The 12,021-nt window shown below is 40.4% G+C and overlaps 1 protein-coding gene and 1 long non-coding RNA gene across 3 annotated transcripts in view; one reads left to right on the top strand and one right to left on the bottom strand.

Annotated features, from left to right (window-relative positions):
• The window catches only part of si:dkey-14d8.21, a 38,532-nt gene extending 27,293 nt beyond the window's left edge, over positions 1-11,239 (bottom strand). Inside the window, exons 1-2 of the mRNA XM_087247925.2 lie at positions 11,078-11,239; positions 10,868-10,987 (exon numbers count right to left, since the gene is read on the bottom strand). The gene's annotated coding sequence lies outside the window, so the exon portion shown is untranslated. The remainder of the gene's footprint in view (positions 1-10,867; positions 10,988-11,077) is intronic.
• LOC148679903 (uncharacterized) lies at positions 2,370-10,479 on the top strand. Of its 2 annotated transcripts, none has more exons than XR_015942198.1 (3): positions 2,370-2,535; positions 8,773-8,871; positions 9,049-10,479. It is a non-coding gene; the product is annotated as an uncharacterized LOC148679903 (long non-coding RNA). The 2 variants fall into 2 exon arrangements; XR_015942197.1 differs by lacking the exons at positions 8,773-8,871; positions 9,049-10,479 and adding exons at positions 3,932-4,030; positions 4,194-4,472.
• Positions 11,240-12,021: the final 782 nt, after the last annotated feature.

The following is a 12,021-nucleotide window of genomic DNA, read 5'->3' as shown; positions in this document are numbered from 1 at the left end:
GCTTGTTGATTTGGTCAGACAGAGTCAGCTAAAGTAAGATGCTCTTACCGTCTGGTTCTTCTAGACGTCTCTTCTAGCTCCGGCTGAATGTCTGTGTGTAGATAAAGAGAGTCGAGTGGTGATGATTGATGCTTTTCAATATTTCAGCTCATTTGTTTTAAAGATCAGCTTAAATTATATTGTAGATTCATCACATCAGCGCCCTCTAGTGGAGAAACACTGACATCTCAGGATTTTGTTGAGCATCTTTCTAAAATCAGGATTGGCAGAAAAATGTGTGCTCTGAACCACTGATTCAATCAAAGAGTCAAATAAAAGATTCAAATTGAAGATTCAAATTAAAGATTCAAATTAAAGATTCAAATTAAAGATTCGGAGTTTAATGATTCGGAGTTTAATGAATCAGTGATTCAAAAGCAGCATCAGGGCAGATAAGAGATTTGTCTCACCTGTGTTTGAGTCGCGTCTTCTCTTCACACTCCTTTACTTTCCATCTGTGCTGTGAATAAAAACATACAAACATTAAGAAATGTCTGTAATTTCTGTACTGTACAGAAAACACAGATGAAGAGCTGTAAATGATCTGCTCATTTGTCAGTCTCAATAGCTCAGGTGGTAAAGCATTGCGCTTCAGTCCTGGGAGTCCTGAGTTCAGATCCTGCTATTGCTGACTCTACATTGTTGTGATCAAAACCAACAATGACTGAAAGCTCTCACTGAGTGTGAAGAGTAAATAGTGTGAGTGGATAAACACTGAAACATGTAGGAGGAGGCTGGAGAAATGTGGGTTCAAACTTTAACTAATTTATTGTCCAATCACAGCTCAGGTCAGCAGTCCAACATCAGTTCCAGCAGGTGTTCAGTCAGGAGATCTGTGGCTCTGTGGTAAGAGCGCTGCCCCACGGCTTCAGGGGTTGCTGGTATCGGTCCCAGCCAGAACTCTGCGATATGTGTGAATGGTGAGTGAGTGTGAGGCGCGCCTGAAGAAGGGGGGATACCAGTTCAGTCTCCCCCTGGAGCTTCCGGAGCCGTGTCCAACAGGGGTTATACTTTACAGCCTGCCAAAAAATTTAAAATGAACTGTATAAAAATTCTGGACCTTCGTCCCTTCCCCACCCGTTTCGGTTACCATCATTTACTTTCTAGAGGAGTGACCCTCCACAAAGCAAATGATGGTAACCGACATGTGGAACAGACACACACACACAATCACACACATGATCTACATCACCTGTGCAGCAGCAGATGATCATCATCAGTACAGTCAGTGTCTGTCCACACGTCTCTGCTTCTGTTCAACAGGCTTACAGTCTAGAAGATTCTGCAGTCAAGACAGAAATGCATTAATACACACATATCTGCTCTAGAAAGAGACAAATACAGAAAATATTGTTGGACATTTTGAATTTCAGGATTAAAACTAATAAAATATCGAATATAAATGTTTGATATTGATAAAATACAGCAGACTCTGTTAAACTTCAGTGATGCTGCATCAGTGTTTTACTGTTCACTTTGGTGTTAAATACAGTTTTACAGCACAAAACAACAACACTGAATAAAAAAGCCTGATTAAAATAATGACAGATCTCTGAACATCATCACTAGTTTACAGCAACAATGAAACGGAATGAACAGCAGTCACTAACATCAGCAAAGTGTCCTTCATCTCATGTGTTTCATATCTGGACACTTTAAATAATCCTGTCATTTACTCTCACTACAGTGTTCAGCACTAGAAGAATTAACAGCAGAAATAAACACCAGAGCTTCACACAACGACTGCAGGATCAACACAGACACACATCTTACTCTTGATGATGTGAATATCAGTGGATTAAACATTGACAGACTGTAAATGCACCGCAACAACTATCAACACATCTGCTGTACATGAGGAAATCCACTTACTGTCGGCTGAGTCGCGTGACAAGCTCGAGTCCTCCATTGTAACGGGTTGTGTGTCTGTTTAATTTGCAGATTAGCTGGTAATATTTGTGTTTAAAGTGTAAATATTAATATCTGTCATCTGCAGCATCTGCGTGTGTTGTTGTTGTGGTTGTCGTCATCAAGCGTCATCAGGTGGTCAATCAGCAGAGGTGAAAGGGCAAAACTGCTGCGCGCCCTCCTGTGGTCACTGTAGTGAATGACACAGTTAAATAAGTTAAACGGCCATGGCTTCATCTGCACAGGATGTTATATGAAAAACATGATATGAAGTAACGTTTATAAACACGCAGTTTATGAATCAAACTGTCAAATGTGATCACTGCACTGTTAGGATTAGTGGATCAAATCAAAAGTGCAGTTTTCCCTCCGCTCCACAAGGCGGCGAGAGCGGGTTCACCTTCAGTCTGACACCTTTCAATGATGGACGACATGACGCTTGATGAAAACAACAACACATGCAGATCCTGCAGAATTAATACAATAATGACACTTAAACAGCTTATTTTCCTGCTCATCTGCACATTAATATGACAGGCAGACTGGTAAAATGGAGGAATCCAGCATGTCAACGCGATTCACCTCTGAGTAAGTGAATTTATCCTGTCAACAGTGATCTGGAGATATTACCTGCCACTTTTACTGTGGTATTTACATCAGAATGAGCCACACGCTCATATTACAGCATCAATATTAGTCTGTGTTGATATTGCAGTGCTGTAGCAGCTCTGTAGACTCATGTTTGCAGGAGTTTGTTGTCTCTGTAATCTCTTGTTGTGATGTTTTGTTGGTCTGACAGATTAAGAGTTTTTAGTCTGGGTTTAGTGGACAGAAATTTACTTTAATGATGGAAATCTGCACATGTTGATCACACTTATTAACACACACACACAGCAGACAAGCATCAAACACACTTACTGAAGGAGGGAAATAGTGTTTTTGTTTCTGTTCAGTGTTTATATGTCAGTTCTGTGGCCTGTAAGAGTCATTTAATTAAAGCATCATCAGAAGTAAACAGAGAACAACAGTAGATGAATAACAGTGACTGATGGAGCATTACTGCAATATACCATCTATCTGTCTGATGTTGCATGTTTTATATGAGATATTAACAGAGGCATTTCTGAATTATCGTTGACTTTAAGACATGTAGTGAGTCTAGTAATGTCCGAATGTCTCTACAGAATAACTGATGTGTTGTGGAGTGTAAAGCAGAGCTGTGTGTGTGTGTGTATGGACAGACTCTGACAAATCTATTAGATCAGGGGTTCCCAAACTTTTCAGCCCGCGACCCCCAAAATAACAATGTCAGTGACTCGCGACCCCCAATATCCTCTGAGGTGGTTATAAATACAGAAACCTTGCATGCAATGACGCAGACACACCAATTAAATTTGTGTCAGTGCTTTAAATGTGCCAGAAAGTATAACCTGATGTTATAAAATCAAAATGCATCTGACGCTATTGCTGCCTTTAATATAATGTAATTACCCCAGGGGTCGCAATCCAATAGAACTAGTAACTATAAGCTACTATATTAACTATATAGTATATAGTAACTATAAACGACTGTTTTTATTTTAGGTATAGTTATGGATAAAATATGTTAATTCTAATGGTTTAATAAAAATAAATAGATTTTTGGAAATCACCAGGCGACCCCCCTTCATTGCCCCGCGACCCCTCGGGGGGTCCCGACCCCCACTTTGAGAACCACTGTATTAGATTAGCAAGTGTGTAATGCAGAAATATCTCCACAGGAGGGCGAAAAGCTGAAATGAATTCAGTTAGATTTGCAGTGGTGTAATTCACCAACATCACCACACGAGGTTTTAAATTCATTACATTAGCGAAGGTGTAATTCAGAAATATCTCCACAGGAGGGCGCAATATTTCATACATGTGTAATATTTGTGTATTTGTCTATTGTTAGATCAGATATTCAGTGTGTAATAATGTGTTTATTTGTGTGTTGACTCTACAGGATCAGTGAAGTGTTGTGGACCGTAAGCCTGTTGAACAGAAGCAGAGACGTGTGGACAGACACTGACTGTACTGATGATGATCATCTGCTGCAGCACAGGTGATGTAGATCATGTGTGTGTGTTTGTCTTGCACATGTCGGTTACCATCATTTGCTTTGTGGAGGGTCACTCCTCTAGAAAGTAAATGATGGTAACCGAAACGGGTGGGGAAGGGACGAAGGTCCAGAATTTTTATACAGTTCATTTTAAATTTTTTGGCAGGCTGTAAAGTATAACCCCTGCTGGACACGGCTCCGGAAGCTCCAGGGGGAGACCGAACTGGTATCCCCCCTTCTTCAGGCGCGCCTCACACTCACTCACCATTCACACATATCACAGAGTTCTGGCTGGGACCGATACCAGCAACCCCTGAAGCCGTGGGGCAGCGCTCTTACCACAGAGCCACAGATCTCCTGACTGAACACTTGCTGGAACTGATGTTGGACTGCTGACCTGTGTGTGAGCTGATTCAATAAAACAAGAATATATGTCAGATCTGAACCCTTGTCTTTATGAGTCTCTTCCTCAGAGAACTTGTGTTTATTCACTCATCAACCATCATTAGTTTCACATCAGCGTCCATCATCAGGAGCTCCTGGTAAACATAATAAGCTTTAGTTGGACATTAGCCATAGTGAGGTTTGAACCCGGGTCTCCTTGATTAAAGATCATCACATTACGACCTGAGCCACTGAGTCTAGATGGTGGAGTAAATATCTGAATGGGGCTTTATTACCAATTTCATCTTGACCAAGGTTTGGCAGATATTTCTTTGTATTTTGGCTCACAAAATCATTATCACCAAATGTCAAGCTCTGTGGCTCAAAGGATGAGCGTTAGACTGCTATTTAGAAGTGTGAAGGATCGAATCTCATTTCTGCTAGATCGAGATACACGTCAGATGTGAACTCTTGTCTTTATGAGTCTCTTCCTCAGAGAACTTGTGTTTATTCACTCAATCATCATGGGTTTCACAGCAGCGTCCAACTTGAGCTCATTATATTCACCATCAGCTTCCATCATCAGGGCAGGACACTGATGGTGAATATAATAAGCTCAAGCTGGACATTAGCCATAGTGAGATTTGAACCCGGGTCTCTTTGATTAAAGTTCAACACTTTATGACCTGAGCCACTGAGTCTGGAGGGAGAAGCTGGTGTTTGAATGGAGCTTTATCCCAATTTTAACCGTGGTGTGAGATGATTGTCTTTGTAATTTGGCTGACAAGAAGACTACCACCAAAAGTCAAGCCCTCTGGCTCAGTGGCTGAGCGTTTGACTGGCGTACAGAAGACTAAAGGATCGAATCCCTCACTTGCAACAAATACTTTCTCAATAAAACCAATCTCCAGCAGTCTGAATTCACTCTATTAGTGGCGCAAGTCATGAAACAAAGTGCTTTCATGCAGGAGACCTAGGTTCAGATCTCTCTATTGCTTACTTTACTGTCATTTGCTGGAATTCAGTCAGACAAAGTGGCCCAAACAGCAGGAAAATCATGATGGGCTAGTGGCTGAACACACAGTCAATGTGAATGAGACTACAGTAGAGGCTTGGGTACGAAACTCACTACACTGTGTGGATCACACTAAAGGAACTGCTGAAAGGAAAGTAATCAGTGCTAAACAGATGAGAAACACTTTAGTTTTTTGTATTTGGATCAGCAGTAAAGAGCAGTAACAGGACTCAGATTTGAACCCAGGTATACTGCGAGAACTTCACATCTCAGGCTGTGTGCTCTGACCACTACACCATCAGCACACGCACAAAGCAGCACTTCTTTCTCCACTGTAAGGATGACCACATTTACACACTTTGAAAAAAAAATCTAAATAAATGCAAATAACTAATATCAAATGTAAATGATACAAAATTCATTCAAACTACATCATATGCTAATATATTATTACATTTCAGTGTTCAAAATGTGAAAAACCTGCTTATTCTTCAGCCAAACACATCAACCATATTTTAAATGATCTTACAGCTGCTTGTGGGGCTTTAAATGTCACTAAACACAATTAAACACTGTAAATATCATCATTTACCTCTAAAGTCTCCTCATACTGTACTGATGACTCTACACCAAATCTGGCCAATCACATGCTCTCTACAGAAAGTCCCTCCCCCAACATACACGCGACAGAGCAGCAGCACAACAAACACACTTTCTGGACTCTCTACTGGAAATATGAGCTCATAAATACCTTTACTGGAGCTGTGAATCCGCCTGGATGTGGAGGAGTGTGTGGAGGAGCATCAGAAAGAGGCAAGATGTGCAGCAGAAACACAACAGACACACGTGTGTATCTTCACTGCTGCAGAGGAGAGAGAGAGAGCAATGCCTGAACACAAACACTACAACAACATCACTACAAACAAACCCACCGAAACAAAGTCACTTACAGGTGAGTCGCGTTACTCTCCATTTCTGCTCTCTGTGTCGCTTTTCTTCACTGTCGGGCTGTAAAATATGCTGTTGACTGACATTATGTGGCTGGCACTGAGCTGTCATCTGCTGGAGCTCAACTTGACGCCAGTAAAACGGTGTACCTGTGATGATCTGTGGCGCTGTTGTCAAAGGTGTTCAGGCTAAAAGAGCAGCTCGCTGATGCCGCCTAGTGGAGCGGATGGGAGCTGCGCTTTAATGCGCACACCTAACCCCACCCGTTACAGTGAAGCCACTAGCTCCATTGAGTGCATTGTGTCTGACATTGTAAGTCTGATTTATGCAGTCTCAGTTTGCAAATCCAAATCTGAATCTAGATACTATTGGAGAAAGACAGATTAAGTCTGCCTTTCGCAGAGTTTACAATATTTTTTTACATCCACTTATTGCATCTTAATATAGCAACAGAAATACTTATAATTCAACACTTTATGAACAGCTTTATACAATATATATACATCTTTCATAAGCAGTCATCTTTATTAAGCATTCATGAAAGGAAATGTGGTCGTGTTTTTGCTGGTAAAATTATTACTTGTGTCTGCGTCAGTGAAATCTGCAAGCAATGAAAACATTCTGCATCCCTGATATAAGAGCTCGTCAGATAAATTAAATGTGTGTTTATTGATCTGTGGTGCATTAATTACATACTGACTTAATGACAATCTAGAGTAAATAACAGCATAATGAGAAAGTCACAAGCTTTAAAGAACATTTTTTGACATTTAATTTGGCAATATTTGATGTCAAGTCTGTAATCATCATTTTTTGACAATACGTCACCTTAGAATTATAAAGTTCTATCTGACGTTTTTTTTTTTTTTTCAAAATTGAGTTATTGACATTCTTATTAATTGACAACTTATTCACAGTATGGGATGATTTTTAAAAGTTGTTTACATTTTAAGACTTTTTATTTAAAAAGCAAATGTTGCACACATACTGTTTGCTATGGAATGCAAAAACTTTGAAGCTCAATATCTCGAAATCATTCAGAATGCAGATATAGCCTTATAATTCCAAGGTGACGAATAGTTTTATGTTACATCAATATTTGTTTGATATTTCCATTAGGACGGCAACAATGAATCGATTAAATCGATAAAATTGATTGCTAAAAGCGATGGCAACGAATTTCATAATCGATTTGTTGTGTCGTGCCACATGAGGACGTTTGATTATTTAAAAACACTTTGGTTCAGCACGGAGCGGAGTGAATACGGTCTCTCTCGCACACTGAAACGGAGTTCAGAGCCTCATAGACAGGGATGAGGAGGGAGTTTAACAGCAGGGTAAATCATTAAAGAATCCTACTTTTGTTCCGCTTTGAAGTGAGAACCATAAAGTCCCTGCTTAAGTAACTATAAAGTTGAATCTACTCTTCTCTAAGTTCACCAGCCACTTACTTGCATGTATTTGGGGAGTAACTGGTGAATTTACGTGCTCAATCCTGCGTGTTCTGCTTTATGAATGAGGCAAACGCACAGCCGCAAGTAAACATGGCGACGCCAATCTGACGTTATAAATCACAATCACTTACATGTTTATGTAAATTGGATTATCAGGTAGTTGATGACATGATGAGCAAGTGTGTGAATATGTTAAATTAAAAATAATAATAAATAAAAGGGCTACATCTGACAAGACTCCCGTTTCCAGATAAAATCTTTAAAACTCAGCAGTGAAAGGGTTAATATCAGAAGTAAAGCAGTGGTGGCAGAGTTACTTTGCACTTTGCATTGCAAGACTGAAGACATTTTTATTCACTCGCCTTTTTTGATCATTCATTTTACCATCTGTTGTCATGTATAGCTGCACTGCAGAAAAGCCTTTCTTTATAGTTATCAACATCAGTGGATGAACATACAGATAACTACAGCTGCACCACAGGAAGCTGAAATCTCAGTGCTTTGCATTTGCAGTGCTGAATGTCTAAAAAATCACCACAATCATTCAAATCAACGAATCTGCAAAGGTGTAATTCAGAAATATCTCCACAGGAGGGCAACATGTTTAAATTAATCCAATTACATTTCCAGTGGTGTAATTCAGCAAAATCACCACACGAGGGCGAATATTTTAAATTCAGTAGATTGAAGATTTGCAAAGGTGTAATTCAGAAAATCTCCACATGAGGCTGAAACTTTCATTATTTTAGAGCAGCAGCAGTGCAGTTCACAAACATCACCACAAGAGGGCGAATATTTTAAATACATTATATTGAAAATTTGCAAAGGCGTAAATCAGCATAATCTCCACATGAGGGCGCAATATTCAATACAAATGTAATATTTGTGTATTTGTCTATTGTTAGTTCAGATATTCAGTGTGTAATAATGTGTCGACTCTACAGGATCAGTGAAGTGTTGTGGACTGTAAGCCTGTTGAACAGAAGCAGAGACGTGTGGACAGACACTGACTGTACTGATGACGATCATCTGCTGCTGCACAGGTGATGTAGATCATGTGTGTGATTGTGTGTGTGTGTGTTTGTCTTGCACATGTCGGTTACCATCATTTGCTTTGTGGAGGGTCACTCCTCTACAAAGTAAATGATGGTAACCGAAATGGGTGGGGAAGGGACGAAGGTCCAGAATTTTTATACAGTTCATTTTAAATTTTTTGGCAGGCTGTAAAGTATAACCCCTGCTGGACACGGCTCCGGAAGCTCCAGGGGGAGACCGAACTGGTATCCCCCCTTCTTCAGGCACACCTCACACTCACTCACCATTCACACATATCGCAGAGTTCTGGCTGGGACCGATACCAGCAACCCCTGAAGCCGTGGGGCAGCGCTCTTACCACAGAGCCACAGATCTCCTTGTCTGAACACTTGCTGGAACTGATGTTGGACTGCTGACCTGTGTGTGAGCTGATTCAATAAAACAAAAATATATGTCAGATCTGAACCCTTGTCTTTATGAGTCTCTTCCTCAGAGAACTTGTGTTTATTCACTCATCAACCATCATTAGTTTCACATCAGCGTCCATCATCTTGATGAACATAATGAACTCAGTGGGACATTAGCCATGGTGAGGTTTGAACCCGGGTCTCCTAGATTAAAGCTCAATACTTCAAGACCTGAGCCACTGAGTCTGGTCAGCGAAGGAGAGGTCAGATTGGGGCTTTATCACTATTCTCATGCCCACCAAGGTTTGACACATGTTTCTTTGTAATTTGGGCCACGAAAAACCTTTTGGCAAATGTCAAACTCTGTGGCTCAAAGGATGAGCGTTCGCCTGCTATTTAGAAGTGTGAAGGATCGAATCTCATTTCTGCTAGATCGACATACAAGTCAGATCTGAACTCTTGTCTTTATGAGTCTCTTCCTCAGAGAACTTGTGTTTATTCACCCATCATGGGTTTCGTTCCATCATCAGGGGCTCCTGGTCAGTATAATGAGGTCAAGATGGACATTAGCCATAGTGAGGTTTGAACCCGGGTCTCCTAGATTAAAGATCAATAGTTTATGACTTGAGCCACTGAGTCTAGACGGTGAACAAAGTGTCTGAATGAGGCTTTATCACTGTTTTCATCATGAACAAGGTTTGACAAATATTTCTTTGTAATTTGGCTCACAAAACAACTATTGCCTGATGTCAAGCCCTGTGGTTCAGTGGATGAGCCTCCGCCTGACATACAAGAGACATGGGTTCAAATCCCACTATTGCTTACTTTACTTTCGGTTGCTGGAATTCAATCAAACAGTGTGGCCCAAACAGCAGCTGACAGACTGAAAGCCATGATGGGCTAGTGGATGAACACAAGATTGCGGCGGACAAGGTAACGACAGAGGCCTGGGTACGAAACCCACCTCAATGTCTGGCTCACACCACTACAAGTGCAAGGTAATTAGAGTGGAAACACACACATAACATTACTTTGTTGTTTTTCTGATTATCTCAGCAGTAAAAAGCAGCAGCAGTGCTTGGATATGAACCCAGGTATACTGTAACAGCTTCAGATGTCATGCTGTGTGCTCTGACCACTTCACCATCACCACATATAAACCCACATTTCTTTCTCCACTGTAAGGATAACCACATTCTGCACATTTTGAAAAAAAAAACTAAATAAACACAAATAATTCATATCAAATGTAAATTATTTTAAATAAATGTAAACTGCATCATATGCGAATATATTATTATATTTCACTATTCAAAATGTGACAAACCTGCTTATTCTTCAATCAGACACATGAACATGTTTCAAATTATCTTACAGCTGCTTGTGGGGCTTTAAATGTCACTAAACACAATTAAACACTGTAAATATCATCATTTACCTCTAAAGTCTCCTCATACTGTACTGATGACTCTACACCAAATCTGGCCAATCACATGCTCTCTACAGAAAGTCCCTCCCCCAACATACACGCGACAGAGCAGCAGCACAACAAACACACTTTCTGGACTCTCTACTGGAAATATGAGCGCATAAATACCTTTACTGGAGCTGTGAATCCGCCTGGATGTGGAGGAGTGTGTGGAGGAGCATCAGCTGTTGAGCGCAGGTCAAAGATCTGCTGCAGAAACACAACAAACACACGTGTGTATCTTCACTGCTGCAGAGGAGAGAGAGAGAGAGCAATGCCTGAACACAAACACTACAACAACATCACTACAAACAAACCCACCGAAACAAAGTCACTTACAGGTGAGTCGCGTTACTCTCCATTTCTGCACTTGGTGTGGCTTTTCTTCGCTGTCGGGCTGTAATATCTGCTGTTGACTGACATTATGAGTCTGGCACTGAGCTGTCATCTGCTACTGGAGCTCAACTTGACGCCAGTAAAACGGTGTACCTGTGTTGATCTGTGTCGCTGTTGTCAAAGTTGTTCAGACTAAAAGAGCAGCTCGCTGATGCCGCCTAGTGGAGCGAATGGGATCTGCGCTTTAATGCACATACAAATACCGCCCCTCACAATGACGTCATTTGCTTCATTGAGTGCAGCGTCTGACATTGTAAGTCTGATATATGCAGTCTCAGCTTGCAAATCCAAGTCTGCATGCAGATACTATTGGAGAAAGACTGACCAAATATGCCTCTTGCAGAATTCACAAGATTTTTTACATCCGCTCATTGCGTTTTCATTCAGCAACAGAAATACTCATAATTTAAAACTTATTGAACGGCTTAATACAATATAGGATTAAAAATAAAGCAGCCAGTCATCTTTATACGGCATTTAGTAAAGGATATGTGTTCATATTTTTGTTGGTAAAATTATCATTTGTGTCTGCGTCAATTAAATCTGTAAGCAATGAAAACATTCTGCATCCCCAATATAAGAGCTCGTCAAACAAGTTCTGTGTGTCTTTATTGATGAGAGGCGCATTAATTACCTGCAGGCTAATATTCAGGTTTCACATTACATTCGTATTGGTTTGATATTTCCACAGTGTTAATCAAGCATTTGTGCTGAAGTTCAATATAAAGTGAGCACAAATAATGACCCATGAATGATTAGATGATTGAGTGTATGCTTCAATAATTATTTTGACATTGTTAGGAGGGAAATGAACAGTTAAGACCAAAATGACTGCTGTGTCAGATCAAGAGAAGACTCTGAGCCGCAGATTAAATAAAATTAAGAGA

Source organism: Danio rerio, chromosome 4 (assembly GCF_052040795.2).
Source record: "Danio rerio strain M-AB ecotype USA chromosome 4, GRCz13ab, whole genome shotgun sequence".
In the NCBI taxonomy this organism is placed as follows: Eukaryota; Metazoa; Chordata; class Actinopteri; order Cypriniformes; family Danionidae; genus Danio; species Danio rerio.
The sequence above is the reverse complement of the archived record's forward strand: the minus strand, read 5'-3'. Positions and strand labels throughout refer to the sequence as shown.